The 17417-nt window shown below is 46.6% G+C and overlaps 1 long non-coding RNA gene across 2 annotated transcripts in view; it reads left to right on the forward strand.

The window, feature by feature from the left end:
• Window positions 1-680: 680 nt before the first annotated feature.
• The window catches only part of LOC118597477, a 221349-nt gene continuing 204612 nt past the window's right edge, over window positions 681-17417 (forward strand). For both annotated transcript variants that reach the window (XR_004946819.1, XR_004946818.1), the window contains exon 1: window positions 681-1022. This is a non-coding gene — a long non-coding RNA (uncharacterized LOC118597477). The remainder of the gene's footprint in view (window positions 1023-17417) is intronic.

Below are 17417 nucleotides of genomic sequence, written 5' to 3' on the forward strand. Positions count from 1 at the left end.
TTCATTCCCCTTCCAGGTTGTAGCGTGGTACCACGCTGGCCTGAACGTTGGTATCATCTTGCACCTGTTCAATCCTGGATTCAATACAGGGAAAACAAGGTATACACGTGCCACCCACACCAGCCTTCTCTCTTTGGAGAGGTTTTTGGACATCAGAGAGTTAGTTTAATATCCTGTATCCGCAAAGAGTGGAGGATGCTGCACAGACCGGTAGTGGTCCTCTCTCAGCTCAGGTTCCCTTAGTGTGTGCATTCCTGCCTCCTTCTCGCAAGAATTCGGATGGTGATACTCAGGGGTGCTCTAAGATTGTGGGATAGATTCAGGGGTCTTCTATGGGAACTGCTGACCTCATTCCCACATATCTTGGTCCTTTTCATACATTGTAGTTTCCTCCTCTTTCTGAAAAGTAGGAAGACTGCTAGCCTTCACGGTGAAGTGGGAGGAGGTGTCTGTTTTAGAAACAGTGGGAGGGGAGCCAGCTGACATCTCCTGGGCGTACCGCTGGCTGCTGGCTGCGTGGGACCTGGGTGTGAGTGTGGCCAGAACCCCCAGCCCAGGGCGGACAGAGCGTGTTCTCTACTGGAGCCATGAGGGCACTAGGCAGCCTCAGTGGCATGCCCCCTCCGTGAGGTTCTCCTCTCAGGCGTGGTGCTTTCTTTGCCTGGGACAGCAAGTAGAGGGGCGAGCAGGACCCCACAGGCCGGGGACCTTCAGGCACCAGAAGACCCGGGACACACGCGGCCTGCCCGGTGGCGCGCGCTTCCCCCCTCCCCCGCGGTCGGGAGCGAGCCGCCGTGACGTCACGGGCCACCCGCCAGCCCCGCGCTCCACCGGGCAGAGCGCGTGCAGCCGCCCGAGCACATGGACCCGCTGGTCGAGCAGGCTCCGCAAGGCCGAGATGAAGAGAAGCTGCGGACCAGGATGCGAAACAGCACCCCCGAAGTCCCCCCGAGTGGATATTCACGCGGAAAGGATGTTGGCAGTCCTGGCGATCTGGGAGTCATGGCTGAAACCACCCTCCAGTAAGTTCCAAGTTTATCCCCAGGAAACTCTGGAGCTCAGGGATGTACAGTCTGGATAGAGGAAAGGGGCTTTTGGATTCACTTTTCCTCATCAGTAGACTCGAAGATTGCCAGAGAGTTTGGGTTGGGGTGAGGGGTGTGGGTGCGGGGGAGGTTACACAGAATGGCCCTTGAATAGAGATAGTTCAGGATTTATGCACTTGATCAAAAGCCTATTTCCTCATGTCTAAAAAAGAGACGCCCCCTGCAATCAGCGCAGATTTGGGGCCGGTGATGTGGTTTGGAGGCCTCATTTGCGAAACTGGAAGTCTGAGTCGAGTGATGCTCCCTACATCCTTGGCCAGCCCTCCTCTGAGACACCCCCTCGGGGCAGAAAGAAGGTACTCTCCTAAAACTCCCAAACTGTGTCATGAAACTTTCTCGGCTTTTGTATTGCATTCCTGTGATTGTTGAAGGCCCCCACACCCTCACCGTGCTAATTCTGTATGGATGGGCTGTTGATTTAACTAGATTGGACCTTCCTTGGCTAATATTTTCTGCTGTACCCACGGTGTGGTGTGGGAGAGCGGCGCAGACTTCCAGGAAGCGCAGCCATGAAGCTACATGTGCCCATGTGTGGACTCATCATGGATTTTCCTACTAGTTTTCAAGCATGCGTTAGTCTATTCTTTTGAGCTCTTGACTTCAGGATATTCTAGAAGATCAAGAAAAGTAGAGACATCACTTAAGAGGGTGTAGGGACAAGAGGGTGAGGTTTCTGTTTTCTTTCTGCTCTTGTGCTTTTGAGGGGCCATTGTCAATGGGCCTAGAGAAAGCCATGGAGAAGTGTGTCGTGGTGTGTGTGTGTGTGTGTGTGTGTGTGTGTGTGTGTGTGTGTGTGTTGGGGAGGGCTAAGGATGCAGTCTTCTGTCTGTTGAACAGCATGAGGTAGGATGTTGCAGGCCTGTTTTGCATATGGGCAGTGACAAGTTGGGGCTTGTTCAGTTGCCACGGTCCTGTGGTCATAGCTAGTCCCTCTAAAGCTCTAGCCAGTGGGAAAAGGTTTGTGTTCAGTCCTTGGAAGTCCAAGTGGGATTTCCTCCAAGATTTGTCAGGAGCAAAACTGTCAGGAAAGCAGAGAGACAAATGGTATTCATGACTGGGAAAAGCCTCGTGGCCCGCTCTCCAGTACTGGAAGTGTGTTGGTTACACCCTGCAGGTGAGGATGTGTTTTATGGTTTTGGGGCTCAACCAGGTTCATAATAGATTTGGTAAGGCATCAAGACTGGGTTAGGACATTGTGGGCTGTCATGCTGGGGACCATCCTCCTCCCCCAGCTGTCTGGGAGTGCCTGGTAAAGGGACTGCCTTGTTCTGCCTAGTTAAGGGTGGCTGCATCTTCCTGCTGTACCTTCCTTGAGTGCAGAATTTTGCATAAACCAGGTTCTCTTGAAAAGTAGAAGAAATCGATTTCTTTCTTTCTTTCTTTTTATTTAATTTCTTCTCTTTTAACAACCACCACCGACTCATCCCGATTTGCTTTCGTGGCAGAAGCTTTCAGAGCTCCAAGGGTCCTTCTCTTGTTTCTGATGTTTCTGGTGATTTGTGTGACTGGTTCTCAAAAAGCGTGCAGAGTTCTGAGCATCTCCATGGATTCAATTCTTGTCTTCTTTTAACTTGGAAGGCTGGCAGGCAGCCTACCCGCCTGGTTTGTGAGGCCTGTGTTTGCCACGTCTGGGACCTTTTGTCTGCCCGGGCTAGGTACTACCTCAGCTGCTGACTCTCTTGGACCCACAGTTACCTTCCTTCTCTTCCATGTTATGTGAGTGGCCCTGAACTTGCTCATATCAAGGACAGGCCAGCCCTTTCCTGGGGATGTGGAGGGCTATGTATATTTGCTGGACTCTATTCCTTAATATGTATATTTGAGAATTCCATCATATTTATCCCTCTTTCTTCCTTGCAACTCCTGATGTGACCCCCAGCCCCCTCTCAAATTCATAATTCTTTTTAAATCATACACACACACACACACACACAAACACACACAGACACAGACACACAACATAGACACACACATATATGCACACATGTGTATTTATAAACATAGCTGGTGGAGTTCACTTAATGTTGCTTGTGTGTAGATGTGTTTAGAGCCGACTTCTGGGGACTGGGTAACTTAATAGGGACTCATCCATGGAGAAAACTGATTCTTCCTCAGCAGCCATTAACTCTCCCTCTAGGGGTAAGGCTTTGTGAAGTTTGCTCCATTCACATGGGCATGTACACTGGCGGTGTGGTGGTCCCTGTTCTTTAGAGTGGTAACTGAAAGCCAGTACATGACTACTTCAATATGTTTCAGATACCACATGGCCTGTCCATGCACTGGCTTGTTATTGTGTCTTTCTTTTTCTGGCTGGGTGCAGATATAACACTCTCCACCCTGCTGAGTGCCACCCCCCACCCCCACACCAGCCCATTTTCCTTCCTAATGTCAGTTTGTGATGAGACTGGGATTTATCTTCCATGGCGTATCTAATGTCCGTGTTGGCGTATTGACTCAAAAAGGGGAGCAGAACAACAAGGTGGAGTAGCCAGGCAGTGGAGATGGCTCCGGGTTACAAGTGCTTTCCTGGCAAGTCAGGTGACTGACTGAAGCCCATGGTGGAAGAAGAGAATTCACTCCCCAACGTTGTCTTTTGACCTCTCCAGGCATGCTTAGGCATATCCTCTATCTCATTCGGCCTTTCTACCTACACACACAAATCAATTAAAAAAGGACTAGCCTTTGAAGCCAGGTGTGGTGGCTCATGCCTCTAATCCTAGCATATGAGCAGTTGAAGCAGGAGGATTATCATGAGTTCAAAGCCAGCTTTGGCTGTAAGCCTGCTTGAACTCCAGTGTGAAGCTTGTCTGGAAAACTAAATATCAGGAAATTCAAACAAAACAAAATCGGCTCATGGTCAGTGGAGTCCTGCTGACAATCATGTCTGCATCTTTCTAGAAAGTACCAGAAATTCTGTGTCTCATAGAAGGCTGCAAGGTGAATCCTTTGTTTAGCAATCAGAATACTAGCTGTGCCTGACCACGTGTAACCTTGGAGATCAGCCCAGATGTGAGATTGAGGCTGTATGGTTGTAGATCATGTGAGTTCTTTGGAAGGGGCCTGGATGGTCTGATTTGCTTTTCTGACACCAAGACATTTAAGGAACAATACTTAGTCACAGTAACTAATAGGAACAAGGACAGTAGTATGGCAGTGACTTTCAATTTCTTTAGTATGCTAAGCTTATTCTTTTTATTTGTGTTGTCCACAACTTTGTAAAGAGAGAATGTCCAACCATTGTCCAGAATTCTTTTTATGGGTAAGGTTGTGTGTGTTTGTTTTAGCCTAGGCTGCCCTGGAAATAATATTCTGTCTGCTTCAACCTCCTATGTCTTGGAATCACAGGTGTACCTCACCACATTCAGGCTAGTTTTAAAGACTTTAGATATATTCTTTCATTTTAACCCCCCAGCAATCCCCAGAAGATAGGATTATTGCTATCATCAGTTTTTAGAATAGGAACACAGCTCGGGGGTTAAAGGCATCACCCCAGGCAGTAGCAAAGCTGATGGGATTTAGATCAGTGCTGTTTGGGCCATGGTCAGAAGTCAGGAGGTAGGTCAAGTGAAAAATAAACTAAAAGATGGCCCTTGACCTTGAGCAGGATGCCTGAGTATGCCCAGCCTGCACACCTGGCTCAGGGACCTGTAGAAGTGGTAGTCGTCTTTGTTCAGCTGCCCATCTTTGCTGTCACACACAGCAGGCTGGGATAAGACAAAGGTTCAGTGCTGGAAGAGTTCTGGGCTGTGGTCTTGGAAGGGGTCTCTGGGGCTTGGGCAGGAGCTTGGGTGGGGAGTGGTGGGAAGGTTGGGGCAGTGCCTATGATCATTAGCAGATAGCTCTATCCAGGCATCCTGCTTGGCCTTGTGACCAAAATCATTCTAGCACTGTGTCCTGAATTGAATTACTGTCGACTTTCCAGCAGATGGAAGCTAGAGCTCCCTTGATATCACCAAAGCATCTTCTCTCTCCCAGGTGCTCTCTGAGCACCAGCCTGTCTGTTAGTGGTATTCCGGATAGGACCATCATCAGTCCAATGATGGTGGTGGTCTTCCCTGCACCCGATCATCAAGAGAAAAAAAAATCACTAGCTTGTTGGTGTGGTCTTGGAGCCCTGAGTTCCTTACTTCTAGCCTGTGCTCTCCCTCCCTCCTCCCCTCTCTCCCTCCTTCTTTCTCTTCTTCTCTTCCCTGCTGTTTTGGGGATCCAGCCCAGGGAATCAGGCATGCTAGCTAAATGCTCTACCCTTCCCGAGCTATACTCTTAGCCCATAGCCTTATTACATCTTTTCCTTGTCTGTTTTGTTTTGTTGGACAGTGTCTCTATGTAGCCCTGTCTGTCCTGGATATCTATGTAGACCCGGCTGGCTTCCAACTAACAAAAATCTACCTGCCTCTTCCTCCCAAGTGCTGGATTAAAGTCGTGTGCCGCCACACCCAGCTTCTTTTCTGCTTTTTGAGATAGGGTCTCCTGTATTCCAGGTTGGTTTTAAATTCCCAGTCCTTCTTCTTCCTCCAGAGTGCTGGAATAACCAATGTTTATCACTACATTCAACTTTTTTTCATCTCAGAAATCTGTTACTTTGGTTTGTTGTTTATATATAGGCTGTTCCTTTTTTTTTAATGATTTATTATTTTTATAAATATAAGTATTTTGCCTTTGTGTATGTATGGGCAACACTTGTACCAGGTGCCTGCAGAGTTACAGACAGTTGTTAGTTGCTGTGTGGTCGCTACGAATCGAACCCAGATCCTCTGGAAGAGCAGACAGCGCTCTTAACCACCAAGTTGTGTCTCTAACGACAGTTTTTTTTTTTTTTTTTTTTTTTATTTGAAGCCAGAGCTCTGCATATGCCAGGCAAGTGAGCTAGCTGTAGCACCAGCAAACGATGGCCTCCTGTTTTGATTGGTAGGGAAGCTGTTTCATTTTACCTGCTTCTCTTCCATCATTGACCTTAAACTTCTTGTGAGTAGGCTGTCTGGTGCCTACACAGCTCTGGGCCTTTTGGGAATCAGGTCACACTTACAAACTGCTTTGTCTTCAAGGAAAGCGGCACCTGCTGCCTCTACTGATATGGCCTTTTAGTTGTGAAACGATTTGACAGGGTGGGAAGTGAGGCCTTGCCTCCAAGGAAAGGACATTTTAAAAAGGAGGAAGCCGACCAGCTGCAAAAGGCAGCCTGGGCCATGTAAAGAAAATGGGTGTAGGGGCTGGAGAAATGGTTCAGAGGTTAAGAACACTGGCTAGTCTTCCAGAGGACCTGAGTTCGATTTCCAGTACCCACATGTCAGTTAACAACTGTCTGCAACTGGAGTTGCAGAGGATCTAAGGGCACCAGGCATCAATTCAGTACACAGAAACAGATGCAGACAAAAAACCCTAGACATAAAATAAACAAAATATGTCTTAACAAAAAAAAAAAAAAAAAAGTACCCGAGTGTAGATCCCTGTTACTTTTGAGCAAGTATGTCACCTCAGTTTCCGTGTGTGTAAAATGGGTTGATGAAGCACCGAGCTGCTGTGAGGAGGAAATGATAATTAGAGAGAAGGCTTAAAGGGCAAAAGACCTAGGGTCAGCCCGCCACCCCCCCACCCCCCCCAGTCAAAGCTAGCAAACGGTATTACTCTCACAGGGATGGAGGTTTATGACTACTGGGGTCTCTGAGTGCATTTGAATGTGCAACCGGACCGTTCTGGGTCTGAATACAGATTGTGAGATGGCCAGTGACTTCACTAATCGGCGTTGGAAAGAGAGGTTCTGGCTGAAATAAGATATGAGAAGAAAGCAAGCCAGCTGCATGAGCATTAGTGTAGAGATCAGAGGGCGCAACCTCAGCGGCCAAACTGGCTTGCATACAGCCGAGGGAGGCTCATGGTGCCATAATTTATTCAGCTACACTACAGGGTGGTTGTGTCCACTGAGGGACGGCGCCCAGCACTCAGTGCAGAAGTGAGCCCTTGTGTAAAAGCCATCATTGCCATTGTTTATTATTCTTCAGGCCTGTTTGCCTGGTGAATCAGCCCTGCTGTTTGCTGCTCTTTCGAGCATGGCTCGAGTGACTCATTCATTTACTGAGCACTTGCTGGGTGCCAGGCACTGGTCTAGCTGCTAAAGAACTACTAGCAAGAGCAAATAGACAAAAGTACGTACCATCCTATGGCTTCCGTTTCATAAAGGTCACACAAGACAACAGGGTGGAGGGGGGGAAAGGAGGAGAGAGGGAGTGGGGAGGCATGATGTCAGTGCCACGTGGGCCTAGTACCCTCTACAAATAGCGGGTGCTCAGCATGTGTCCCGTCGGGCCTGGTACACAGTGGACGCCATGTAAGTACTGCTTGCCGTGTTTATTATTATTATCCTGTTTCTTTGGTGGTTGCCTTGTAAAATGTACTTCCTCCCAGTTCCTCTGAGTTTTACTTTCCTTTGTAACGCTCGCCTGCTTTTCAGGTGGACAGGGTATATCTTTTTCCAGTAAATGGTTAAACCCTTTGAGGCTGAAGACTCATACCTACTCACTCAGTCCTTCATTATCATGCACTTGGGATATGTTCACTGCAGGCCCTGTTCTATTCCAACATGTTTCTGTGCTAGCTGAACTTATGTTATAGCAAGATGAGGCAGGCAAGGAATTATGCACATAATAATGACATAGTATCTGTGAGGGTCACAATTCCACGGAGCTTAGACCATTAGCATCGGGAGGGCTGGAGTGGGCTGCAGAAGGATGCTGTCTTGGTAGAGCAGTTCCATTGAGATGCCGCTGCTGAGCTGTCATGCAGGCTGAGGAGCCAGTGTGCTAATGTGGGGCTGTGTATTTTAGGCCCTGGGGAGAGGTCAGACAGTGGCCCAAGGTCAGGGTGGAGAGTGAGATTTGGGAGCAGCAAGAAGAGCAAAATCGGCCGGAGGAGAGCCAGGGGACAGTAACAGAAACAGAAACTGGAGAGCCACGTGCTACCATGCTTTTCATAAACTGCAAAAGCTCTCCTTGTTTGTGTGTGTTGAGGTGGCTGAATGTAAGTGTGTTTGAGCACATATGTGTGCATTGGTGCATGTGCAACCCAGAGGACATTCCTCAGGTGCAATCCACCTGTTTTGTTGGTTGGTTGGTTTTCAGACAGGATCTCTCATTGGCCTGGAGTTCATTGAATAGGCTAGGCTGCCAGCGCATATTTTTTTTTTTTTTAATATGGGTTCTGAGGATTTAACTCAGGTTATCTAGATTGCAAGGGAAACGCCTTATTGGCCGAACTCACTCCCTAATTGTCTTAGTTAGGGTTTTATAGTTGTGAAGACACACCATGACTATGGCACCTCTTCTAAACGCAAGCATTTAATTGAGGCTAGCTCACAGTTTGAGAGGTTTAGTCCATTACTGTTATGGCGAGAAGTATGGCGGCATGCAGACAGGCATGGTGCTGCAGAAGGAGCTGAGAGTTCTACATCTTGATCTTCAGGCAGCAGAAGGAGACTGTGCCATACTGGGTGTAGCTTAAGCATGTGTGACCTCAAAGCCCCCCACCCTCCCAGTGAGATATCTCCAACAAGGCCACACCTACTCTAACAAGGCCATATCTGCTAATAGTGTCGTCCCCTATGGACGAAGCACTCAAACGTGAGTCTGTGGAGGCCATTCTTATTCAAAGCACCATACTAAGCCTCTTTCTTTTTCTGAGACCACATTTCTATGTATAGTTCAGGATCACTGTGTCACCTAGGGTGGCCTGGACCTTATAGGAAGTCTCCTGCCTCAACTTCCCAAGTGCTGAGATTACATACATGTACGAGGGCTCCTAACTGTAAGCTCTTATCTTTCACCCAGTGAAAGAGAGATTCATTGAAAAGTGTTATTAGGCAGTGATGTGATTCTGTCCAACTTGGCTTTTGAAATCAGCGCACTGGCTTTGGTGCCGAGAAGAAAGGACATTGAGGCTGGAAGTGGAGTGTGAGGAGCCAGTAGACAAGCATTGTGAGAGCTTCTCTAGGGTGTGAGCTATGGATGAGGCTACAGGAATGGGCTGCTAGCTCTTCCCTGAAGATCCCAGCATGTAAAATTCCACCATCCAGCACAGTAGCCTTGTGTCCAGAGTATTTGAAATGAACTTGGAATGTGCTCTTTGTTAAATACATAGAAGATTCTTTTTTTTGTTGTTTTGTTTTTTGTTTTTTTGGGACAGGGTTTCTCCGTGAAGCTTTGGAGCCTGTCCTGGAACTCACTCTGTAGCCCAGGCTGGCCTCCAACTCACAGAGATCCACCTGCCCCTGCCTCCTGATTGCTGGGATAAAGGCGTGCGCCACCACTGCCCGGCCATAGAAGATTCTTGAATGCACAACCAAAAGGGATATAAAATGTGAACAATACAGTTTAAAATGTTGATTGGATATCAAAAGGGCAACAAATTTAGATATCGGGTTAAATGTAATATGTTACTAAAATTAATTTAATCTGTTTCTTATTGTGACTACTGGGAAAACTAAAAGTATACTTGGCTTGAGTGATATTTCTATGAGACAGGTCGGAGGTCTGGGAGGCATTCAAGGACAGTGTGAGTTGCGGACATGGGCTTCTGCAAAGGGAAGAAACTTTACCTTACTTCAAGATGCTTCCAGGAGGCTTGATGTAGCTCAGTTATAGGTTGTTTATTGGTCATGCAGGAAGTCCTGGGCTTGACCCCCAATGCTGTGTGTATACAGCCAAGCACACCTGTAATTCCAGAACCCAGGAGGTAGAGGCAGGAGGATCTGCTGTCGTGCTCAAGGTCATGCTCAGCTATGTACTGAATTTTGGCCAGTCTGGGATGTAGAAGACTCTATTCAAACATAATGAAACAAAACAAAACAAAGCGAAACAAACAAACAAACAAAATCTTCCAGGAGAGAGAAGAAAGAAAGTGAAGGTAACTGCTGATAAGTTTGTGTGGAGAAGGCAGGCAGGTGCATGGGACCATAGCCATGGACCTGCTGTAACAGAGAAGCCTGGCCGAGGACAGGGAGAGATGGGATGTCCTGAGTCTTAGTGGGATCCTTTCTGGCAGGAAGCAGTGGGCTGACCACTGAGCAGCCAGATCTCTGGGTCACAGGGTAGGAGATAGGAAGTGAGATGTCTGTGGAAACGTAAGAAACTGGGGCACTATCTAGGTCACCAGTGGTCAGGCTGATTGCTGTGAGGCCATTGGAATGGGACCTTTGAAAAGCATCTCAGCAAGGGACAATTTCCAAGTTTCATGTTTAGTAAGACACTCGGAAGCATCCGGAAGGTAGGCTTCAGGAGCAAGCACCTGACTTGGGGATTCTGGACTGTTGGTGGATACAGCTGTGATTAGGGGAATTAAATTTCTCCCATCAAAGAAGTATGAACTTAACTGTAAGAATCTGAAGGAGGGCTAGGGATAGCTCAGTGATAGAATACTTTCCTAACATTCCCAAGACCCCAAGTTTGAGCCCCAGGAAACAGCCCCTCACCACCACCACCACTGGGGAGGATAGGGAGGGTTAGAGGAAAACTCTATTTAAAAAAAAAAAAAAAAAAATCATTCTGCAGTTAGGGATTTGGCCTAGCAGGAAAGCACATGTTTGTCATGGACAAGGCCCTGTGTGGATTTGATTACCTGCTCTCTCTCTCTCCTCTCTCTCTTTCACACACACACACACACACACACACACACAGCAAAATTGAAAAATTTCTTCAGTTGAGTTGAGTATAATCAGTATTATGATGGTTTTGTCTTTTTGCTAGTGCTTGTTTCTTAGGTAGCTGTAGTTACCCTGTGTGTGCTCAGCTGCTGGCTTCTTGCTTTGTTACTGCTCAATCATATGCATTCCTGACTGTTAGATATGTACTATGCATCTGACCTTATTGGCTGAGTAATATCTCTGTTTAGTGGCTGTTTCATTGTTTAATCTTTCCTTTGATTTGATTTTTTCCACTTGGATGCTGAGCTTTATAAATACTGTTATGTAGATTGATTTTTTTTTCTTTCTTTGGCCAGTCATGTGGCTAAGGTTTTTATATTCTAGCATCAAAGTATTTTTAGGATTTTAGATAAATTTGCTGTTTTCTGGAGACATGTGAAGTTGTCCCTGTGATCCACCAATGTGGTTTTTTTTTTTTTTTTTTTGAGCTGAGGATCGAACCCAGGGCCTTGCGCTTGCTAGGCAAGCGCTCTACCACTGAGCTAAATCCCCAACCCCAACCAATATGTTTTAAAAACATTTTGTGAGTTACGTGCTAGAAACAACGTTTATCGGGTTGGGGATTTAGCTCAGTGGTAGAGCGCTTGCCTAGCAAGCACAAGGCCCTGGGTTCGATCCTCAGCTCAAAAAAAAAAAAAAAAACAAAACAAAACCAAAAAACAAAAAACAACAAAAAACCCCAACATGTTTATCTCTATCACATGAATCCTCTGGTTTCTCTTTTTCAGATAAAATTTTATTATGTATCCCAGGCTAGCCTCAAACTCATTATGAAATCTAGGCTTACCAAACACCCACCATCTTCCTGTCCCATCCTCCCAATTGCAGACATTACAGGCCTGCACCACCCTACACCTAAGTCTATGGGGATTGTCTTCACTCTCTTTATCAGCGATTGATTAGGGATGCCTGTTGTAATCTGAAGGCTGGGCAGGACTGGGGTATTCAGGAGTGCCCAAAGACAGCATGGTACTGATACTTAAGGGACTTACTGCATGGGAAGGAGACAAACAAGAAAGCACATGAAAGTAACATTGTTGTAACATGTAATATAAGCAGGGAGGGCTGACAGGAAATAAAGACACTGATACTGAAGTGCTATTTGAGGAACTGGTGGGGAGGTGGGACACAGAGGTGGCAGTTGACCAGAGAACATAGGAGACAAGTCAATTAAAAAAAACAAAAAACAAAACAAAACAAAACAAAAAACAGAGCCAGGTGGTGGTGGTGCTCGCCTGGCACTCGGGAGGCAGAGGCAGGTGGATTTCTGTGAGTTCGAGGCCAGCCTGGTCTACTGAGCGAGATCCAGGAAAGGCGCAAAGCTACACAGAGAAACCCTGTATTGAAAAACAAAACAAACAAACAAACAAAAATAAAACAAAACAAAAACCCAAACAAACCACACATACACACACAAAGGTAAATTCTCGTCTTAAAACCCTCTCTTCAATAAACCTGATTTAGGAGTGAAATGCAGAATCTCTTCAAATTAATCATCCCTTTTGTTCCCTGCTATGGAGATAGCTTTTAAAATCTATTACTCACTTGGCAGTGGAGGCTGTTTGTCTTTTGTTATTGACTTTGGGGAATGCTTTATATATACATATATACACACACTCATACTAGATACCAGTGCTTTGAAATATATAGCAGACACTTTAAATATCTTGCAAGCCTTTGCTATATTTTATTCATATTTAGTTATTAATGGGAGGAGGGCATGGGCCATGGCATTTATGTAGAGGTCAGAAGATGGCCTGCAAGAGTTACTTCTTGCCTTCTCCATTGTGGCCCGTGGGGTCAGGGATTGAAGTCAGGTCACCAGGATTGGCCATCTTGCGAGCCTTTACTAACTTTTGATATTATCATAGTTTGTGATCCTAGGTACGCTTTTTTCTTTTATACTTTGTGTGTGTATGTGTGTGTGCTACCCTGTGTTTTGGCAAATGCAGACAGCTCTGTACCACTGTCCTATGTCACTATCAAGACCTAGGATGTGTCAATCATCCTCAAAACTCCCTCCTCTTTCTGTGCTGTGACGCTCCTTTGCTCCAGCTCTGAGGAGCGCAGCTGTCCTTGTGACCTTTCCATGTTACTCTTCTCAGAATGCCATGCTAATGGAACTGCACAGACTGTGGTGGGGCTCCCTTTACCTGGCATCATGTGTTTGAGGAACTTCCACGCGGTTCCCTACCCTGGTGGTTCTCCCTACCCTGGTGGTTCGGCAGTTTGAACTGGAGGAGCTGCATTGTGTTTGTGGATGTCCCATACTGTGCAGGCCCCTCCTCCAGTTGAAGGAGCTACTTGCAAACACTGTGTGTCTCACTTTTTAAAATGTGCCCCAGCAGGGTGGTGGTGGTGCATGCCTATAATTCCAGCAGAGCCAGGTGGATCTCTGTGAGTTCAAGGCCAGCCTGGTCTACAGAGCAAGATCCAGGACAGGCACCAAAACTGCACTGAGAAACCCTGTTTCCGAGGGGGAAAAAATGTGCCTGAAATAGGAAGTCTGACTCAAGTGTTGGTGTGCCTGTGTGGGACAGGATCCTCAGGCCCAGCTAATGAGTGTGTGAGGTCACTTCAGAGACCAGTTTAGCTGCATGTCCTGAAATTGGAAACCCATGTGCAGCTCCACTCAGAGGTAAATTTGAGGATTCCCCATTTGGATCCCTGTGCTGCTTAGGGGTACTTGGAAAAGGATGTGAATGTGGGCTGGAAGGGTCTAGACTCTAGAGCAAGTTTACTGTCATTATCTAGGGATGGATGAGAGGGTGGGGCTGGCAGTGAGTGCCAAAGCTTCCTTGAAGTTTTTTTGAATGCCTTCTTTTCCTTCCCTTGTTCCTTCCCCCCTCCTTTCCTTGTTTTCTTGCTTTCTTTGGGGGAGGATTTTTAAATTTTTCTTACAATTTTTCAATTTTTTTGATATTATAATATTACATCATTTTCTCCTTCCCTTCCCTCTTTCCAAACCCTCTTGTATACCATGCCTTGCTCTCATTCAAATTCATGGCCTCTTTTGTCATTAATTGTCGTTACATACATACATACACACACACACACACACACACACACACACACACACACACACACACGTATTCCTGAATACAAAAAAATTCCAGTTGGTATTGGAAAGCTAGCTGGTGTGTTCTTCCCTGGAGAAACTCTTTCTCCTCTCTCAGCATTCTTTAGTTACCTGGAGTCCTTTATGTAGGGCTGCGGCCTCTGTGCTTTCTCCCATCCATAGTAACATGTCTATTGTTGTCCTTGTTCAGCGTCTGTCTAGGTAGCCATGCTAGTGAATGGGTTTAGCTTCTGACATTTCTAGGAGATACAATCTCACAGGAAACTCCTTGTTTCTCTGGCTCTTGCATTTTTTTCCTACCCCCGCTTCCACAGGGAACCCTGAGCCTTAGGTTATGGAGTAATGTTGTAATGGACTGTGCTCTATAGCTCTGTATTTTGACTGGTTGTGTTTTTCTTTTCTTTTGGTCTTTCGGGACAGGGTTTCTTTGTGTAGCCTTGACTGCCCTGGAACTGGTTCTCAGATCAAGCTGGCCTCGAACTCACAGAGATCCGCCTGCCTCTGCCTCCTGAGTGCTGGGATTAAAGACATGTGCCGCCACCACCTGGTGGTTGTGATTTTCTTGAATGGTCTCTGTCTTTTGCAAAAAGAAGTTTCCTTGATGGGAGGTGAGGGCTATGTTTGTCTGTGCATATAAGGACAGATATTTAGAATATAGCTAAGGATTACGCTGGTTTAGGAAAGTGGCAGTTACAGGTTCTCTTAAGGATCCATGACTTCACTAACTCTGGGTAGTTGTCCAGTTTTCTAGTACTCTTGTTGAGCAGGTCTTCAGCCCAATTAAAGAGCTGTGCTTACCACTATGGTGTGTATACCATTATTGCACCTTTAGGGTTATTGTGCCACGTGGGTTGCTGTTGTGGTTCAGAGGTGTCATAGCCAGATAGGACTGTAGGTTGCTTCCCTCCTCTGGAAGCTTGTATAGTGCCTTCTGGTACCATGAAAGCTACTTCTCAGGGGGGAGGATTTCAGGTCAATTCCAGCTCAGAGGCTTCTGGCCCTGAGTCTGAAGTATATGGTATCTACGACACTTGAAACATAATCTTGCTTGATGGCTCTGGCTGTCTCAAAATTCACTCTGTTGGCTTTGAACTAGCAGAAATCTCCCTGCCTCTGCCTTTCAAGTGCTGAGATTATTGGTGGTGTGCATTACCAGTTTGTCAAGACACCCAGTTTGTCAACTTGACACACCTAGAGTCACCTCAGAAACGGGAACCTTAATTGAGACATTGCCTTTGTCATAATGGCTTGTAAAAATATCTGTGGAGTATCCTGGAACTTGCTTTGTAGACCAGGCTGGCCTCAAACTCACAGAGATCCACCTGGCTCTGCCTCCCGAGTGCTGGGATTAAAGGCGTGCCCCGTTGAGTACTTTTTATAATTGTTAATTGATGTAGGAGAACCCAGGGCACTGTTGATTATGCCATCCTTGGTCCTGGTTTGGATAAGAGAGGTAGCTGAGCAAGACATGGATAACAAGCCAGAAATCACTGTTCCTCTCCGGTCTCTGCTTCAGCTCCTGCCTCCAGGTTCCTGTCTTGAGAGGGCTCTAGCTTCCTCCAAGATCCCTGGCTTCCACTTGCCCTTCTAAGTGAGTTTCAGCCAGTGTTTCATCACAGTAACAGAAGACAAACTAGGGCAGATGCATGTTTTCAAAAACTGTCTTTTTAATTGACATAAAAATTGTGCTCATTTAGTGCACACCATATGGTATTTCAACTATTTCAACTTGTGTAGACACGTTTGAATCTAAGCAGGTGTATCTCCTGAGATACTGATCAGTTCTCTGTGGGGAAACATTCCAATTTTTCTCCTAGCCTTTCTGAAATATATCTTACATTGTTATTATCTATAGTTTCCCTCTGTGCAATAGCACACAACGCATTTCTTCTATCTAGTTCTGGCTAGGTGCCCACAGGCTTGGCCATCCTCTCCCCTAGGTCCCCAGCCTCAAGTGACCACCATTCTCTCAAACTCAAGGACATCGATGTAAGAGTGAGACCGTTTGGTATCTGACTGTGCCTGCCTTATTTTACTCAAGACCACGTTTCCTTTAATGCTGTTAGTAGAAGATTATAAACTGGGAGTAGGGGTGCACACCTAGACTCTCAGCTCTTGGGAGATGGAGACAGAGGAAGCATCAGGAATTGCAGCTCAGCTTCAACTACATAGAGAGTTCAAGGCCAGTTTGGGCTAGATAAAACCTTATCTGAATTTGAGAATAAGAGTATAGACACCAGCCGGGTGGTGGTGGAGCACTCCTGTAATCCCAGAACTCCAGAGGCAGAGGCAGGTGGATCTGTGTGAGTTCGAGGCCAGCCTGGTCTACAAAGCTATAGAGAAACTCTGTATATATAGGGTTTCAAAACCATGGATACATATACATTTTGAAAATATGTAGAAAAGGGAGAAATAAAACCTGTCAGCAGGTATGACGTAACAACTGCCATGGCTGTTCATTCTAACTTCTGCAAGTATCTAACACTTCAAGAGAGGTGTATATTAGGCAAACAGAACAGCACACTTGAAGGCCTTGAAGCAGGAGAAACCAGGGGTTTATTCAGAGTGCCAAGAGAATTGAGCAGTTAGGATAGAGTAGATGGGACCGTGGGGGCAGGGCCAGGTCTAGGTGAGGCATGTACAGGGCCCTCCAGTGTTCCTTTGAGTCCTCTGTGTCGTTTTCCTAGGCAGGCTCCTTTCTCACTGCTGGGTTGAGAACAGTAGAAGCCAGGTCATTTGAAGGCTGTGAGGAAACACCCTGCTTGGGGGTGCCAGGGTGTGGGGAGAAGGGAAGAGGATGAGTTCAGCGTTCATTCTGGAGTTAGAAAGAACTTCTTTTTGGATGGTAATGTTTGAGAGATTCTAGATGGGCCTGGACAGCAGCCTTCTGAAACCAGCTGAGGTACTCTAATCTTGCCCTGAGGGCTGTGGCTGATTTTGAACCAGGGCTGGAGTGAGATGACAATGGAATGTCAAATCTATCTGCATAGTTGCCAGCCCGAAGTGTCTCAAGTATATTCATGTTTATGTGCCTGGGAGAGCACGGGTTCCTCTCTGGTTGAATGTTTGACTTTTCCCAGTTTCAAAAGGAAATAGGAAAAGGAAAAGGCCTGTGTGTATGTGGAAAGTCCCCTGGAGTTTACGGAGAGCGGCCGTGGAAAGCATAGCCTTGGTTGTGATTAGTTTTGTTTCACTGAAGTTGTGACTCAAGAATTGGCCAGTACTGTTGGGATCCTAGCAGCCAGTCTTGAGATTTTTAAAGAGACCACTCTTGTGTACACAAAACGCTGCTTGCACGGGTTCAGAGAAGCCCCTGAGGTTAAGGCCAGGCTTCCCGAGCTGGCCAGACTGGTTTGCAGCTGGAGGACATAGCCCAAGGGCACCCAGGCTTCCTCCAGCAGCTGTCTTCTCCCTCCAGGGCTGCCTTGCCTCATCCTTCTAGGGGGTGTCAGCTCTCCAGAAGTGTGCACTGAGGGTGGTGGGAGGGAGGGGCTGCAGGCCTTGGTTGCTGTTGCCTGGTCTGTGCTCTGTGCATACTTAG

Source organism: Onychomys torridus, chromosome 16, assembly GCF_903995425.1.
Source record: "Onychomys torridus chromosome 16, mOncTor1.1, whole genome shotgun sequence".
NCBI classification, from domain to species: Eukaryota; Metazoa; Chordata; class Mammalia; order Rodentia; family Cricetidae; genus Onychomys; species Onychomys torridus.